Raw genomic sequence first — 15706 nt, forward strand, 5'->3', positions numbered from 1 at the left:
AGAAGGAAAGAACCAGTCTGAGGAGTCCGAGGTGTTGCCATGGAGACAGATGGCCTTTCTGCCCTGGCCTGCACTCTGCCCCGCCCACTTCCTGTCTGTCCAATGGGAGCAAAGGTCAAACCAGTGTGACTTTTTTTAAGGTTTAAAAAACATGATGTTAAAAAATTTTGCAAATGAAAAAATAAAATCAGATTTTGGTTTTGGACCAGAACCGTCTTGGTGTGAAAACATCACAGATCTGGAGTTTATTCATCCCTGTTTATATTTCTACAAACTTCTCAAGAGAAACTTACTCAGTCTGCCTCATCCTCACCATCTGCAGACGGTAAAAACGCCAAACTGGAACTAAAATCCGTCAGTTTTCATTTGAATGTTGATGCTGTTTTATGTGAACGCCTCCTGGATGTTTCATCTTCGGTCATGGATGCAGCTGAGGAGATTAGCTGATGCTCTTCCTCGTCTCAACCTCCTCATCCTCTCTTCAGAGCTTTTCCAGGTTGATCCAACTGGGAGGAGATCCAGAAGTCCCTCCAGACCCGGGATCAGCCGGGGTTCCTCTGGAGGAGCCAGATGGTTGCTCCAGGATCCAGGACCGGCCACAGGAGGCCGCAGCTCTGACCTCTGTGAGGGTTTGGATCCTGGACGGTTCTGTTCCTTTAAGCCTCCAGTCTTTGAGTTTTTGTTTCCCGTCAGCAGAATCTTCATCAGTGAGTCATGTTGGACTCGCTGCTCGTTAAAGGATTTCTAGTTTCCTGATCTCTCCGGTCTTCTGACCCGGTGAGCTGCTGGCTGATGGATGCTGCAGCAGCGCAGCACCTGCAGGCTGCACACAGAGCACCACCATCCAGTGTCAGCGCCGTTTTCCTCTCATCTCAGCAGCGCTCAGCGTTCTGTCAGCAGCCAGTTCAGCGCGGCTCATTTGTATGTTGATAAAGTGGAATCTCCCAGGTGCCCGGCTGCTTCTCTGAACACTTTCCTTCTGACATTTCACAATGCCAAGCAACACGCTGCTCAGCCAGCCGAGCCGCGAGTGTGTCACTGCATTTCCCTGGGCGCCTGTGTGTGTGTGTGTGTGTGTGTGTGTGTGTGTGTGTGTGTGTGTGTGTGTGTGTGTGCGTGTGTGTGTGTGTGTGTGTGTGTGTGTGTGTGTGTGTGTGTGTGTGTGTGTCACTTTAACACTGTGTCACAGGTATTAGGAACGTCGGCTTTTATTTTCTCTGTTTCGTCCCAGAAGCTGAGAGACGATCAGCCTGAAGCTCAGAACCACAGATCCTCTGGACTGAAGGCTTCCTGATGGACAGACACTGGAACCGGTCCCAAACTGGAACCGGTCCCAAACTGGAACCAGTTCCAACTGGTTAACTCCATCAGGTCAGACCGCCAGCCGGGTCCGGTCACAGCATCAGACTCACTCTGTTCTGCTCAGCTGCAGCATCTCTTTCCTCCATGATTCATATCTGATGCTGCCAGCTGAGGGTTGCCGTGCCGACGGAGCCGTTCATCCAGACCTGAATTCACCATCACACCGTCTGCAGGTCTGAGCTGAGTGATGATCCGTTTATTCAGTCCTTGGGTTTGAAGCATCTGGTGACAGAAACATCAGATTAGATCAACATTGTTAATTCAATGAGCCAATAAACTATTTTTCACGTCATCAGACTGAAAATGAAAAGTTAAAATGTGGCAGAATTTGTCTGTCTTTGGGACATGCAGGAGTTTCAGCTGGCAGACTTTTGTCCGGCCCAGGCGGGGGGTTAAAGGTCACCAGAGATGTTTACGGGAACGTCCCATGGAGAGCTTCCAGAACCTTCCGGGCTCCACTGAACTCATTAACTGCTGCAGCTCCGTCCAACTCGCCTGAGAACTCGGAGGATTCTGGGTTTCAGTAGGAGAGACGAGGGAAACACAGCAGAGAGTCAGATGGGGAAACACTGGAGGCAGAGAAACTCGCTGCAAACTGAACTCAGTTTAAGTCAAAATAGTTTTTTTTTTCAGAAAACTCAAAAGCTTTATAGGTTTTATGGGTTGAAAGCTAAAAAAATGACATCTTTAAATATTTAATGATCTGATTGATAAGTGATGGTTCAGCACCATGGACAGCAGCCACTCCAGTCCAGACTGGACCAGATGTTCATAAACCAGTGAACCCAGTTCAACAGATACTGAGATCCAGTTCATTAAGGAAACATGTTGCTGTTAGCGGTTAGCAGTTAGCTATCCATCTATCAGCTACCTTCACTTGAACACCACGCTGCCACGCTCAGCCATTTTAAAATCCACCCAGAGACGGCGGCCATCTTTACTGAGGCGGCCATCTTTACTGCGGCGGCCATCTTTACTGAGGCGGCCATCTTTACTGAGGCGGCCATCTTTACTGCGGTGGCCATCTTTACTGCGGCGGCCATCTTTACTGAGGCGGCCATCTTTACTGAGGCGGCCATCTTTACTGCGGTGGCCATCTTTACTGCGGCGGCCATCTTTACTGTTGTAAACAGAGCGCTGCAGCGTGTTCTTCTTCCGTCGGTCTCTTAAACGCACCATGGTGTGAAATAACAACCTGAGCAGACTCAAAGTCAGATTTGTTCAGATTATCTGAATCTGAATTCTCTGTGGTTTTTCAGGAACAGCCGTCCTCTCTCCTCTCTCTGCTTCTTTCTCCTGCTGCTCTACAGTCATGCGTGACCTGCGTCGTTAACTCGTCTCTGTTCATCCTGACACAAAACAGTCAAACCTGAAACTAAATGAACTGAGTTATACAGTTTAATCAGTCTGAGAGGCAACCGGGCCTCAGCTGACACAGATCCACCCGGGTCGTGTCTGTTTGGCCACAGACTGAACCTGAACGTCTCATCGGTCAGAACCTGAGAGCCCGGCTGCAGTCAGGATGCACATCAGCATAACGGATTCAGTCAGAACGACTGAGAAAAACGTCTGAACGTGGAGAAAGTCAAGACAGAAAAACTATCAGGAGGCTCATGATCCTCAGAGGATAAAAACCAGAACTGAGCTTAAAGTGATGTTGGGTCAGAACTTTCTCTGGACTAAAAAAACCTTTTCTCTAGTTTGTGGTAGAAAATATAAAATATGAATCTGATTTCATACCTGCAAAGTCCTCTGGTTCACCTGTTTGGAGGATCAAAGTTCATTTAATTTGTGTTTGGTGAGATTTACTTTCACTTTCTTACAAGCTGAGTATAATTTATGATCAAAGCGGATGACGACCTCTGCTCCTATTGGACAGAAATGATGGGAGGGCGGGACAAAGAAGGAAACAAACATGGAAGATCTGCTGCTGCTTGAGGTTCTGGACATTTTATTATAACTGGAAAAGCATTTTGAAGTGAAGCAGCAGAACAGAGGAGAGAAGAATTTACTAAACATAAAACAATATCTGAAAACCAGAGTGTCAAAATAAAAGCCTAAACATCAGAACGCTTCATTAGTCCAGCTGAGATCCGGCTAGTCTCGTTTTTAAATGATGATGATGATGGGCGCTGGATTCCCCTCCCTCATTACAGAAGGTCGGCCGTGGCCTCCAGAACCACGAGGAGATGGACAGGAAGTGGAGCAGAAAGAGCCGTGTCACATCCTGAAGCCTCATCATGACCCCTGACCCTCACCGTTTAATTAAGGCGGCTGAGAGTCAGACTGCCGCTGCGCCGTCCGCCTGGTTCGTTTACCTGCAGACACAAACAGAAACACGGAAACCTTCAGGAATCTCTGGGTTCAAACCGCATGTGAAAAAAAACAAATGATTCAAGGTTTTATGACTCACTCAACTCAAAATCAGGAAAATGTAAAACTGGAGGAGAAATTTTATGAAAAATTCAAACTGAATCCATTTTTTCCTCCAAAGTGAGCGACTGACTTTCACTTCCTTCCTGCAAATCGGCCGTAAAACTCAACATGAGCTTTCCTTCATTTACAGTAAAATATGAATGAATTAACATCAGAAAACCTCAGGATTTCTGAATCCTGACTCAGAGATCAACATGAAGGGCTGAGGAGAGTTTGTGGGGCGACAGAATCTGTCTGGACCGGAGCAGCTTTAGCTTTAGACGGGAATCTGAGCAGCAGAACCAGCAGCGGAGCCGAGAAAATGAAACGGGATGAAGTGAGGGATCACTGTTTTATTAATCAGCAGCCCAACGATCTGCAGGACAGGAAGGGAGGAATGAGACTTCCTGGTCTGAAGGAAATGATGTCACTGCTCAATCAGCTGAGTTTGAATATGCAGGAAGAGCATGATGTCATTTCCTGTAAACGTTTTAAAAGTCCTCCAGATCCTGACCTGGGATGGTTTCTCCACTGCCAATCGCTCCGCGTGAGGAATTGACTCTCAGCTCTTCTTTGTTTCCTTCGATAGAAACTCTTCATCCAATTAGAATAATAAACTGAACCTGATTAAACAGAAATAATTTCATGTTTTCCTGACAGATAAACAAACTGGATTGAACTGAATCATAGTTTTAGACTTTATATTTTATACTTTTCAGAACAAGCAGTTTGTTTCTCATTCCGTTCGTAGCATCGATTTGTGACATGACAATATTTCACCTGGAGAATCAGAAAACATGAAACATCCAGTAGTTTGTCGTCTTCAGGCCAAATGACAGCAAATAACTTTAACTTCAGGGGAAATTCCCATTTTTACTAAAAATAAACCAAAGCAGAATGATCCCAGATTCCCTTCCACTAAATATTTCATTTATTATCTGATTGTTGTTTTAATCTTGGTCTTAATCCAGACGCTGTCCAATCTGCTCCTGCAGCTTGTGAAACTCTGCAGAGCTGGAATGAAGACGAGCCGCAGCCTGATGAGAGGAATGCTTACAGAGAATAGATAACAGATGTGATGGTGAATTATTTATTTCTGTCACTGCAGAGAGGGAGAGCGGAGCGCCGTCAGCGGCAGCCCCAACTCTGTCACTCCTAATAAACCGAGGCAGCCTGGTGACTAATTAGCTATAATTTTACTCATTGGGGCTGGAAGGGATGTTTGAAGCTGCGGCCGAGTCGCAGCGCCGCTGCCAGGAGGAACGTCACAGCCAGGCTGCCATCGGCCTGCAGGAACCTCCGGCTGACCTCTGACCTCCATCAGCCTCACTGACGGTTCTGATCCAAACCCGGCAGGAGTCATGAGACCGGGCCGAAGGAACGGGTCTGCAGCATCAGCAGGTTTTAGTTCTGGTTCAGGTTCTGGTTCAGGTTCTGCATCAACAGGCAGTGAAAACCTCCAACATTTTCTAAATGCTTCTGGTTTAAAATAAAATCCCAGCTCAGATCAACAATGTCCCGATTAAAAACGCGTCGCTGAAATATTCCGGTCAGTTCTGCTGGACTGTCAGCAGAACTTTAACCCTCCAAACTCACAGTTTAACCTGCTGCCATTCGGCCTAGTTAAAGGCCACGCAGAACATGCAGGCTGCTGTTAGCAGCTTTCCATAACTACAACTGCTAGTTTTATTAAAAAGTAGAAGGAGAATGTTTCAAAATATAAGAATCAGACACAGAACTCAGAACCTGGACAAGTTTTATTTATCATCATAAAAATGTAAAATATGGATGAAAGTTTGTGCTGCGGATCAAATCTGAGGTCTGACAGACTGAACCTCGGCCAGCCAATGGGGGTGTGAGCAGAGGACAGGAGGCAGATTTAAAATCATAATTTTATAATGAATAAATAATAAATAATTATTTAAAATAACAATTTTAAATCCGCCTGCTCAGATTAAAAACAGAATGTGAATTATTGTGAGTTTGGCGCTGAAACCAGGCGGTCCAACAGGAAGTGAGAACCTGACAGAAACCAAACGTCATAAAAATCATAAAAACTTCCTGCTGGTCTCATTTTTCAGGAGTTTCTTTATTATTTTTTATCCCAGATGATCAGCTGTCTTCCAGAGATATGAACTACAAGGAAAGCCCTTTTAGCTGCAGTATGTGACTTTTACAAACATGTTTTTTCCATATTTATTAAAACTGACATTGTGTTGTGACAGTTTATGAGGCAGATATGAAAAAATCTCCTCCACCTCCATGATGATGCTGTTTGGAAAAATGCATCTGTAACTCAGGTTGTTTTGGAGAAATTCAGATATTTTTAATAATTGATGTTATGTCTCCGTTATATTTTATCCTGGCCACCATTCTTGGACCAAGTATGAAATCCTGCGGGATTTTGTGGGATTTGAGTTTTTAAAAGGGGGCGGAGCCTAAGGACAGGTGCGTTTAGGGCCAGCTGCTGCAGATTTTCGCTTTCCTTCATTTTAGATCGTTTTTAATCGTTTTAAATTATTAGTTTTTAAACATGATTTTTTTTATACCGACATGCCTTGTAGTTTGTAGACGCATCTAATCTTTAAAAGAATTGGTTTCCCTGAGTTTAGAAATGGGAAGAAACGAACAGGTGAGTGTTTATTGTTTGGAGCATGCTAATGCTAAATATCCAGTTTATTTATAGATTTATTAAGTTAGCTTTTGTTATCATCAGTATATGAATATGAATGAATAAATTAATCTATTCTGTAATGTAAATATTTAAGTGAACCTAAAATGGCAACAATTAACTTTAGTTTTGTTCTGTATTTTTGTTTTGAGCAGGACGTGGAGGGGCAGCTTATGACTGGTTGTTTTCTGTTTGTTCTCCATCCATTTTATCAACGCAGAGGATCCGGTTACAGACTCACGTCTGCTCCAGAGGTTCATCGGCGCTGATTTGTTTCGTTTAACGCTGATTATTGAAATGAACGGGAACGAATGGAGTCTCCGCTCCGCCCAGATAAAATTATTCTGCAGCGTCGGAGCCGTAAAGCAGAAACTGCCCAGGATCGTGAAGGTGTCATTTATCGAAACATCTGTGAAGGGAGGCGCCTGTTTAGTAAGCCGAACGCCACACGGATCACACACACACACACACACACACACGGTCACAGGAGATGTAACCTGTGATTGAGCTGTGTTTGAAGCAGCTCTATCTGATGTTTCTGGCCTGAACGCAGATGATGGATGTCCAGCTGAGACCAACAACAAAGCTTCAGTCAGGAGCGCCTAATGGCCCACCGACTGAAAACACAGACTGTTAGGTAAACCGGCGTCAGCTGGATCCTCATTACTTCACTCCAGGCAGGAGGAAACTCTCCTCCAGTCCGTCCTGTTGGATCCGTCCTGCTCTGGTTTCCCAGCTGGACGCCATGCAGAGCGTCTGGTAGACATTTTGTTCTGAGGATTTAACTTTATTATTTAGCTCATTTTTACTTCCACAACAACAAACTTTACTTTTCTTGTGTCAAATGAAGCCAACTTCTAGAAACTAAATGTTTAGCGAGTAAGAAAATTCATCTGCCAATAACCGGAAGTGGACTACCAAAATAAAAGCGGGGTATTCTGAACCTCCTTTTGAACTCCTTCTTTCGAATCGCTGTATTTCTCCTCTTCTTCATTGTTTCTTTTCCTCTTTTCTTCTTGGTTTCAGGTGAAATAAAAGGTTTAAAAGCCAATCCAGATGTTTAGCAGATGCTTCACTTCTCAGCCTCACTAGGAGTTCAGAAGTTCTCAACACCCAGCTTTTACTTTGATAGTCCACTTTCACTAATCTGCAGGATAATTTGCATATTAGTTAAATAGTTAGCTTGCTAACTAAATATTTAACTTGTAAACTATTATGCTAATTCAGACGTTAACTAAATATTTAGTTTGGAGCTAAATAGTTTAGCTTACTAACCGAATATTTACTTTCAAACTAAATATTTATTTAATCTCCAGGGAATTTTTTATATTTATCTGGCTAATTAAATATTTAGTTTGAAACTCTGACGTTTATAAATGAGTAAGATGGGAAACGACTGATAATGAATCCATGTTTTTCTTTTATTACAGACTAAATGATTTAAATCATTGCTGCCCAGATAGCACAGCATGATTGAAACAACATTGAAAGTGGTCGGTCACTTATGTAACTCCTAGTAGAGACTTGTAGATGTTTTTGTGTCAACACATTATGCACAGTCAGCAATATTTGCATACAAGTAAGAAAATGTACAGAAAGGAACCACAACTCGGTGTTCTCAACAATTTGAAACATGATTAACCTCCACTAGTAATAAAATGTTCTGACCCAGAGCTCAAGGAGGGGGGGGGATGAGAGGGGTAAAGAGGAGAAGGTTGGGAGGGAGTAGGGGAGATGAGGAGGTGATGAGGGCTGCAACAAACTGCCCAGGTTGCACACAACGGTAAATCAACGTTGAATTATAGTCAGAATGGTTGATTTTTGGTTGAGGTCAACAACTGATGGAGGATCAACCATCAAACAACCATCCACCTCCAGCCAAGTAACCGATGCTGAAACTGTGACATTGAATCAATGTTGTTTTGTCGTTGAAACCTAATGACTGAAATGCTGATGTCTGATCAACATCTGATCAATGCTGAATCAGTGTCAGCTGTTTTGCCACACCCCTTCCCCTCCTCTCCTCCTCATCAGAGCTCTGGGTCAGAGCATTTATTAGTGAGTGGGGGTATCAGGTTTTAAATTAACCACTGCAGAGGATAGTGGGTGATGATTCATTTCTGTACATTTTCTTACTTTTTCATAAAAATACCTACTGACTGTTTGTGTGATATATTGACACAAAAACATCTACAACTTACTACAAGGTGAGGTGAGGGTTGGGCGGTGGGGGGAGAGGGGCAAAGAACAGCTCACATTGATTGAACATTTAGATTACTAGTTCTTCCCCAAACATTGTCCTCAATCAAACTGACCTGCATGTTTTCGGTTCAGCAAAACCCTGTTAATCAGATGTCAGTTAAAATCATGTGTGCTGAATTGGGGAAATGCCTAAAACTTGCAGGGCCTGGAGGACCAGTGGTGAAAAACACTGGATTAGATGTTGGCATTTCAATCAATGGATGTTAATTGGCTAGAATTGAATGTTTTTCAATTCTTCTGTTGTTGACCTGAACCATAAATTCAACCCTTGTGATCATAATTCAACATTTAATTAACATCTTGCCAACAAGCCAACAGCAAAGTGTCTGTGTGTTTGGGCCGTCCCACTCATGTAAATGGTGGGGGTGGACCGCTCCGCTCCTTGTAGGAAGCTGTAGATGTTTTCATGTCAGTATATCACAGACAGTCAGTAGGAATTTTTATTAACAAGTAAAAACTGTACAGAAAGGAATCACCACTCAGTAATAAGATGCTCTGACCCAGAGCTCTGATGAGGAGGAGGGGAAGAAGGTGTGTGGCGAAACAGCTGACATTGATTCAGCATTGATCAGACGATCAGACGTTGATCAGACGTTGATCAGACATCGGCATTTCAGTCATTAGATTTCAACCACAAAACACTGATTCATTGACAGTTTCAAGGGTTTGATTGGATGGTTGTTTGATGGTTGATCCACCATCATTTGTCGACTTCAACCAAAAATCAACGATTCTAACTATAATTCAACGTTGATTTAACGTCGTGTGCAATCTGGGTGTTAATTTTGACTAACTTTACAAACGGCCCATCATAAACATGTCTGCTCCTTAATCTAATGGATTTGTTCCTGTTCCCACTAAGAGTTTGACTTTACTGGACCTTCTGAGTCAAAGGAAAACACTGAGACTAAATCAAGTTAAAGTGATTATTGGGATGTGAAATAAACTGCTTTTCCTGTTTTTCCAATCGGTGATCAGCTTTCTGGGGTCTAAGGGAAAGTATTTCAGTCAGAGTGAGACCTCTTGTCAGCATTCAGAGTTAAAGGAGCACACTTGCTGCTTAATGAAGGAGAAGTGAAGGAACAGTCAAAGTTTCCCTGCAGCTCCGAGCCTGGACCGGTTCTGGTGGAAACAGAGAATCGAACCGGCTGCTCCGAGCGGCGAGTTTAAAATCCGTGTTGATGTTTTCATGAGGAGTTCAGATCGATCCGCCTGCTGAGCGTTAGCCTGACAGATTTCCTCACACGTCGCCGATACCAGCTCAGAGAAACACGAGCAGCAACGCAAACACAATGAAATGATGCTGCAGCGTCGTCATCATCACCCAGATGGGATTTTAACTGCAGCAGAAGCGCAGAGCCATTCAGTGCTTCATGTGGCCTTCAGGTGAGAGACGACGCGATTCAGTCACAGAATCAGAAGGTTTCTATCTTCAGACTAAGATCTTCATTCATCAGCAGAGCAAACTGAACGGAGTCACAGCGCTGGAGGAAACGATCAGAGGAAGATCAACCTGAATTCACTCAGAAAGGCAAAGTTTGAACCAAACACGGAGCAAAAGGAGAAAGTTTTACAGACGATGAGGTTTTAGACGTTCGTCTGAATAAAACTAATGAATCTAAAATGTAACAAAATATAAACAGATCTTCAGCCAGCTGTTTTTTATTAGCATGTAATTACATAGAAGTGAAGGAGATATTAAAATGTGAATATTGACTAACATGCTAGTTAAACATTAAACATCTAAAATATATTTATAGTGATGATCTCTAAATTGTACTGGGAGCTTCATGTCAGTGATATAAAGTTATAATTTTTAATAAAAACTTTCAGAGTAACAAACTTCAGAAGCTCCACTCAGACTGGAGGAAAAAGTTTTTATTCCAGTTACTAAACACACAATATAATCTGAATACACAGATTATCTGAAATGAAATTAATTCTGTACTTAGTGGAAACAGAACCAAACAGAACCGCAGTGTGAATCGGTGCAGAGCTCCAGAGATGCTGGTTTTCTCTGTTGCCTTGAGGAGATAACCAGCGGTTAGAACAAGCCGCCCGTCTCCTTCTAATAGCATGTTAGCCGTGACCTCTTGACCTCTCGGTGCTGCCGGCAGCAGAGAATCTGCTTCCTGTTGGTCCAACTCAGGTTTTCTTCCACAGAGATGATAAACTCTAACAGCATCACTCTGGGTTCCTGATGGACAGACTACAGACCAGCCAGTAAGACACTCTCTGATTGGTCGATGGAAGCTCTCTGATTGGTCGATGGAAGCTCTCTGATTGGTCGATGGAAGCTCTCTGATTGGTCGATCACGGCAGGAGCCCCATCTGATCTGAAACCATGAGCAGAACATGTTGATTTTTTTGTGGTTGCTCCTCTCCTGGTAATGCGATGATAGTGGAGCTAATTTTTCATTTGGCTCTTTAACATTTTTACTATTTTTTACTTATTACATTTTTAAAACAGGAAAGCATTAAAAGGAATCGGTCCTGGCTCAGCATGGATGCTTTTTAACATCAGGATTCAACATTACACCACATTAACACACACACACACACACACATTCAACATTACACCACATTAACACACACACACACACACACACATTCAACATTACACCACGTTAACACACACACACACACACACATTCAACATTACACCACATTAACACACACACACACACATTCAACATTACACCACATTAACACACACACACACACATTCAACATTACACCACATTAACACACACACACACACACATTCAACATTACACCACATTAACACACACACACACACATTCAACATTACACCACATTAACACACACACACACACACACATTCAACATTACACCACATTAACACACACACACACACACACACACATTCAACATTACACCACATTAACACACACACACACACACACACACACATTCAACATTACACCACATTAACACACACACACACATTCAACATTACACCACATTAACACACACACACACACACACACACACACATTCAACATTACACCACATTAACACACACACACACACACACACACACATTCAACATTACACCACATTAACACACACACACACACACATTCAACATTACACCACATTAACACACACACACACACACACACACACACACACACATTTACAGTTGTTGGGTCCTGCTGGATCCGTTCCACATCCTGTCTGTGGACGATGAGTTTTTCCTCCAACTAAATTTTGTCCAAATGTGAAACGGACAGGAAGTTGAGGCCTGGAATAGTTTTGGGTTCTGTTGTAGTTTTCCAGCTTTGATGACTTCATGTGTTTATTGTCTGTTTGGCAGCTGCAGTGCAGCCCTTCAGTCCAGGACAGATTTCCTCTGGTGAACAATAAACTATATTCTAATTCTATGAAACAGAAGAAAAGCAGCGTTTATATGCCAGACACCTAAAGGTGATTGAAAGAGAAAGTTTTCACCAGTAAAAGTGTTGAGATGAACTTTGAAAGGTTTAGCGCTCTTAGCTTCGTTAGCTTCTTAGCTACTTTAGCTTTGTAAACTTCCTGTTCCATGACTAGCTTAGCTCAAGACGCCAGCCGTCTGCAGGAGCTGCTGGTCATTTTCTCTGTATTGTTTTGTTCTCGGGTTTGGACCATCCACAGAACAGAACCGGTCCAGAACGTAAGTAACTGTCAGGGCTGACCTTCCTCTAAGAGGTCAAAGGTCAGGAAAGGCTGTGTTGGTTCCTCGTCCTTCAATCGGCGCTCCAGGTTCTCCTCTGGATTGCAGGAAGTTGAGGTCAGCGCCGCCGCTCTGACAGTCGGGCTCGGCGTTCCAAGAAGACACAAAGCGACTGACGTCCTGTCAGCTCCGCTGGGAGGGAGTCTAAAATTATTCTGGATGTGGCGCCGTCCATCAGGAGCTGCTGCTCTCCTGCTTCTCCCTGTGCGACCTCCAAACTTAACAGCTGACCCACATTTATATCGACTATTACCTCCCAGCTTCTTTCACTCTTTTCTGTAATCTTCCCATCTTTCTCTTCCAATCGCACTCCTTCCCTGTTTTTCTGCTCCATCTCATTTTGTCGTCGCCCTCTCCTCCCATTATCTTCCTGCGTGACCCAGAGGTCTGAGCGCTGAGCTCACTTGTCATGAATCATTTGGTCAGCAGCGACCGAAACGCCGCCAACCCCTCCACCTCCTCCTGCGCATCATCCTGCCCTTCATTTCCCTCATTTTCCATACTGGCTTCCCCGCTCTGCTTCCAGAGTCACCCTTAGTCCACACATATGGGAGAACAAATATGTTTATGCATTTTACCTTTTCATCCACAAAAAAACTCTGTTTAATATCACTAACATGACAAAATGGAGATTTGAGAAAACTCTCTGGTTGTGTTTTGCGTGTGCACAGAGATTGAGTCCCACATTTTACAATCTGCAACAAATTATGCGCCAAAATGTCCACAAACCTGCTTTATGTTTAAATAACTTTAGATTATAACAAAGTAGTTCAGTTTTTGTGTCTGTCCACACAAATTAACTTCATGTTCAGTTCTACACAGGAAGTCATGATTGTTTTGAAGCATCTGATTGGCTCACACCGCCCCCTGTGGGTTTGGCATGTGTAAGACAACACTCAGGGGCGTCGTTAGTGGCAAACCAACTAACTAAAGATTTAGCTTGCTAACTAAGTATTAGTTTAAATATTTAGCTTAACTCTAAATATTTTCTTTGGATAAAAACCCAAATTATTGCTGTTGCTTTTTGACCAAGCTGGACTCCCACACTGCTGCTGAAGAGACTCTCTGCTGTTTGGCAGCCGGTCAAACATTAAAGCAGCTTCAAGGTGAGAGGAAACCTTCTGGTGCTGAACGGTCATCAGTCAGCGCCTCAGTCTCAGCAAATTCACTTCATCCCGTTTATTTCAGTACAAAACGCATCAAGGCAACAGAAACGTTTTATTGCAGCTGATCCTAGTTTTCAATCCGTGCATCAAGTTCAGTTTGTTTTTTTAGTTTCAGAAGTTTTCAGCTGAGCATCGAGTCGCTGACTTGGTTCAGACTGAGAGCGTCTCCAGGTGTTTACACTGGCATGGTGGCAAGTTTTTGGTTTCTGCTCTGCTTCCTTCAGTTAGCGGTTAGCTCACACACACACACACACACACACACACACACCATCACAGAGCTGTGGATTTAAGGGACCACCAAGATGCCGCCCAGAAAACAATCAGCTGAAGGAGAACCACAGAGGGCAGGTGGAGGGCTCACAAGATGGCCGCTCCTCTGTCCCACCGCCGCGCACAGAGACACGTTCACACTAGGGCTGTTGTAAACGAATATTTTAGTAATCGAGTAATCTATCGATTATTCTTACGATTAATCGAGTAATCGGATAAAAAAAATTCTAAAATGAAATATTGGTAAATCTGGCATAATACCGGTGTTACTATCAGGTATCAATATCAGTCCAATTTTTCATATTTGAGCATCCCTAACAGTTGCTTTTTTGTAGTTTAGAAAACTAACCTGTAACAATAATAGCTCACTTTCTAAGTTAACCAGGAGAAAAGTTATAGAAAAATCTGAAATTATATTGAATTTAATAACAAAGAGGCAGGCTCACAAATATGCTTATAAAAAATGTCTACAATCCAGCTTTTAGTTTATGTATTCATCTTCAGTGAGTTTAATAGATTAATTAAACTCACCTTGCCACCTAACCTGTCACGCTTTGGGTTTGAAAATACGGGAAATGCCGCCTGGAGTGGGAGGAGAGGGCGAATGAACGAACATGGGGTGGAGGGGAGGAAATAGACCAGCGGACTGACGAACCGTTAGACCGGGGGACGAACACGGGGGGAAGCAATACGGGATATTTACGACACCTTCACTGGTCACACTCAGAAACTCATCTACCAGCCATGTACGATGCGCTCCGCCACCCGTTTCTTCAGACCTGGATATGAAATTTATTGTGCGGTTCGTCGGTAAAGCTACATTTACACGGTAAGCATCAGCTACTCAGCCGCCCGCCCTGTTCAGGCTATCCGCTCACCTCAGCGCTCTTCCCGCCGTTCGCTTTCAACCAGCAGCCCCGGAGGAGAAATGCTGCCGTACTCCAGGCATTCCCCCAGTCATTTTAAGGATGCTTATTGGTTCCCCAAAAACGATAAAAAGTCGGGCATTATCATCAATCAATAAAATCCCCACGGGCCAGTCTTGAAGATTGGATTTTGTGCCGCTGAGACTTAGCTTTTGTCAACAACTCAGAGGCGGAAGTGAGAGCTCCGCGCAACGCATATGAAGTCCCGGCCGGAACACGGTGCGCTAACTAATAAAACATAAATTAACGAAGCTTCGAGGCAGGTAAATTTTCCTCGAGGAATTTTAGTAATCGAGGTACTCGAATCATTCGAGGAATCGTTTCAGCCCTAGTTCACACACCGTGACCTTCACACACACAGATAGAAGCCACATTCCTTCACTGGAAACACACACACACACACACAAGTTTGTGTTGCTATCTTTGTGGGGACTTTCCATTGACTTCCATTCATTTCTACAGCCTAAACCTGACCTTTACCTTTTTCCTAACCCTAACCATCACATACCTAACCCTAACCCTAACCAAAACTCAATTCATACCTTAGCCCTAAATCTGACCCCTGACCCAAAAACAGGGTTTCCCCTCGTGGGGACCAGGCTCCGGTCCCCACAAGGAGCAATTGGTCCCCACAACGTAGTATATGTCAGGAAAATCGTCCCCACAAGGTATTACAAACAAACAAACACACACACACACACACACACACACACACACACACACACACACACACACACAGTATGTGTTTCTGTCTTCACAACAACTTTGGTTTGTAATGAATTAATTACGTTTTAGTTTAACTGTATATCAACAAAAAATAAGCAACATTTTCAGTTCAAAAACCTTTTTGCTGCTAAATCATTTGATAAACAGACTCAACAGAAAAGATATTTATAGA

The 15706-nt window shown here is 43.4% G+C and overlaps 1 long non-coding RNA gene across 1 annotated transcript; it reads left to right on the top strand.

The window, feature by feature from the left end:
* The first annotated feature begins 6232 nt into the window (after positions 1 to 6232).
* Positions 6233 to 7851, top strand: LOC106929746 (uncharacterized). The gene is made up of 2 exons (XR_001420711.2): positions 6233 to 6409; positions 6604 to 7851. It is a non-coding gene; the product is annotated as an uncharacterized LOC106929746 (long non-coding RNA).
* The last annotated feature ends 7855 nt before the right edge of the window (positions 7852 to 15706 follow it).

The sequence above is a fragment of the Poecilia mexicana genome, unplaced genomic scaffold, assembly GCF_051168715.1.
Source record: "Poecilia mexicana isolate PSO_F unplaced genomic scaffold, ASM5116871v1 scaffold_5, whole genome shotgun sequence".
In the NCBI taxonomy this organism is placed as follows: Eukaryota; Metazoa; Chordata; class Actinopteri; order Cyprinodontiformes; family Poeciliidae; genus Poecilia; species Poecilia mexicana.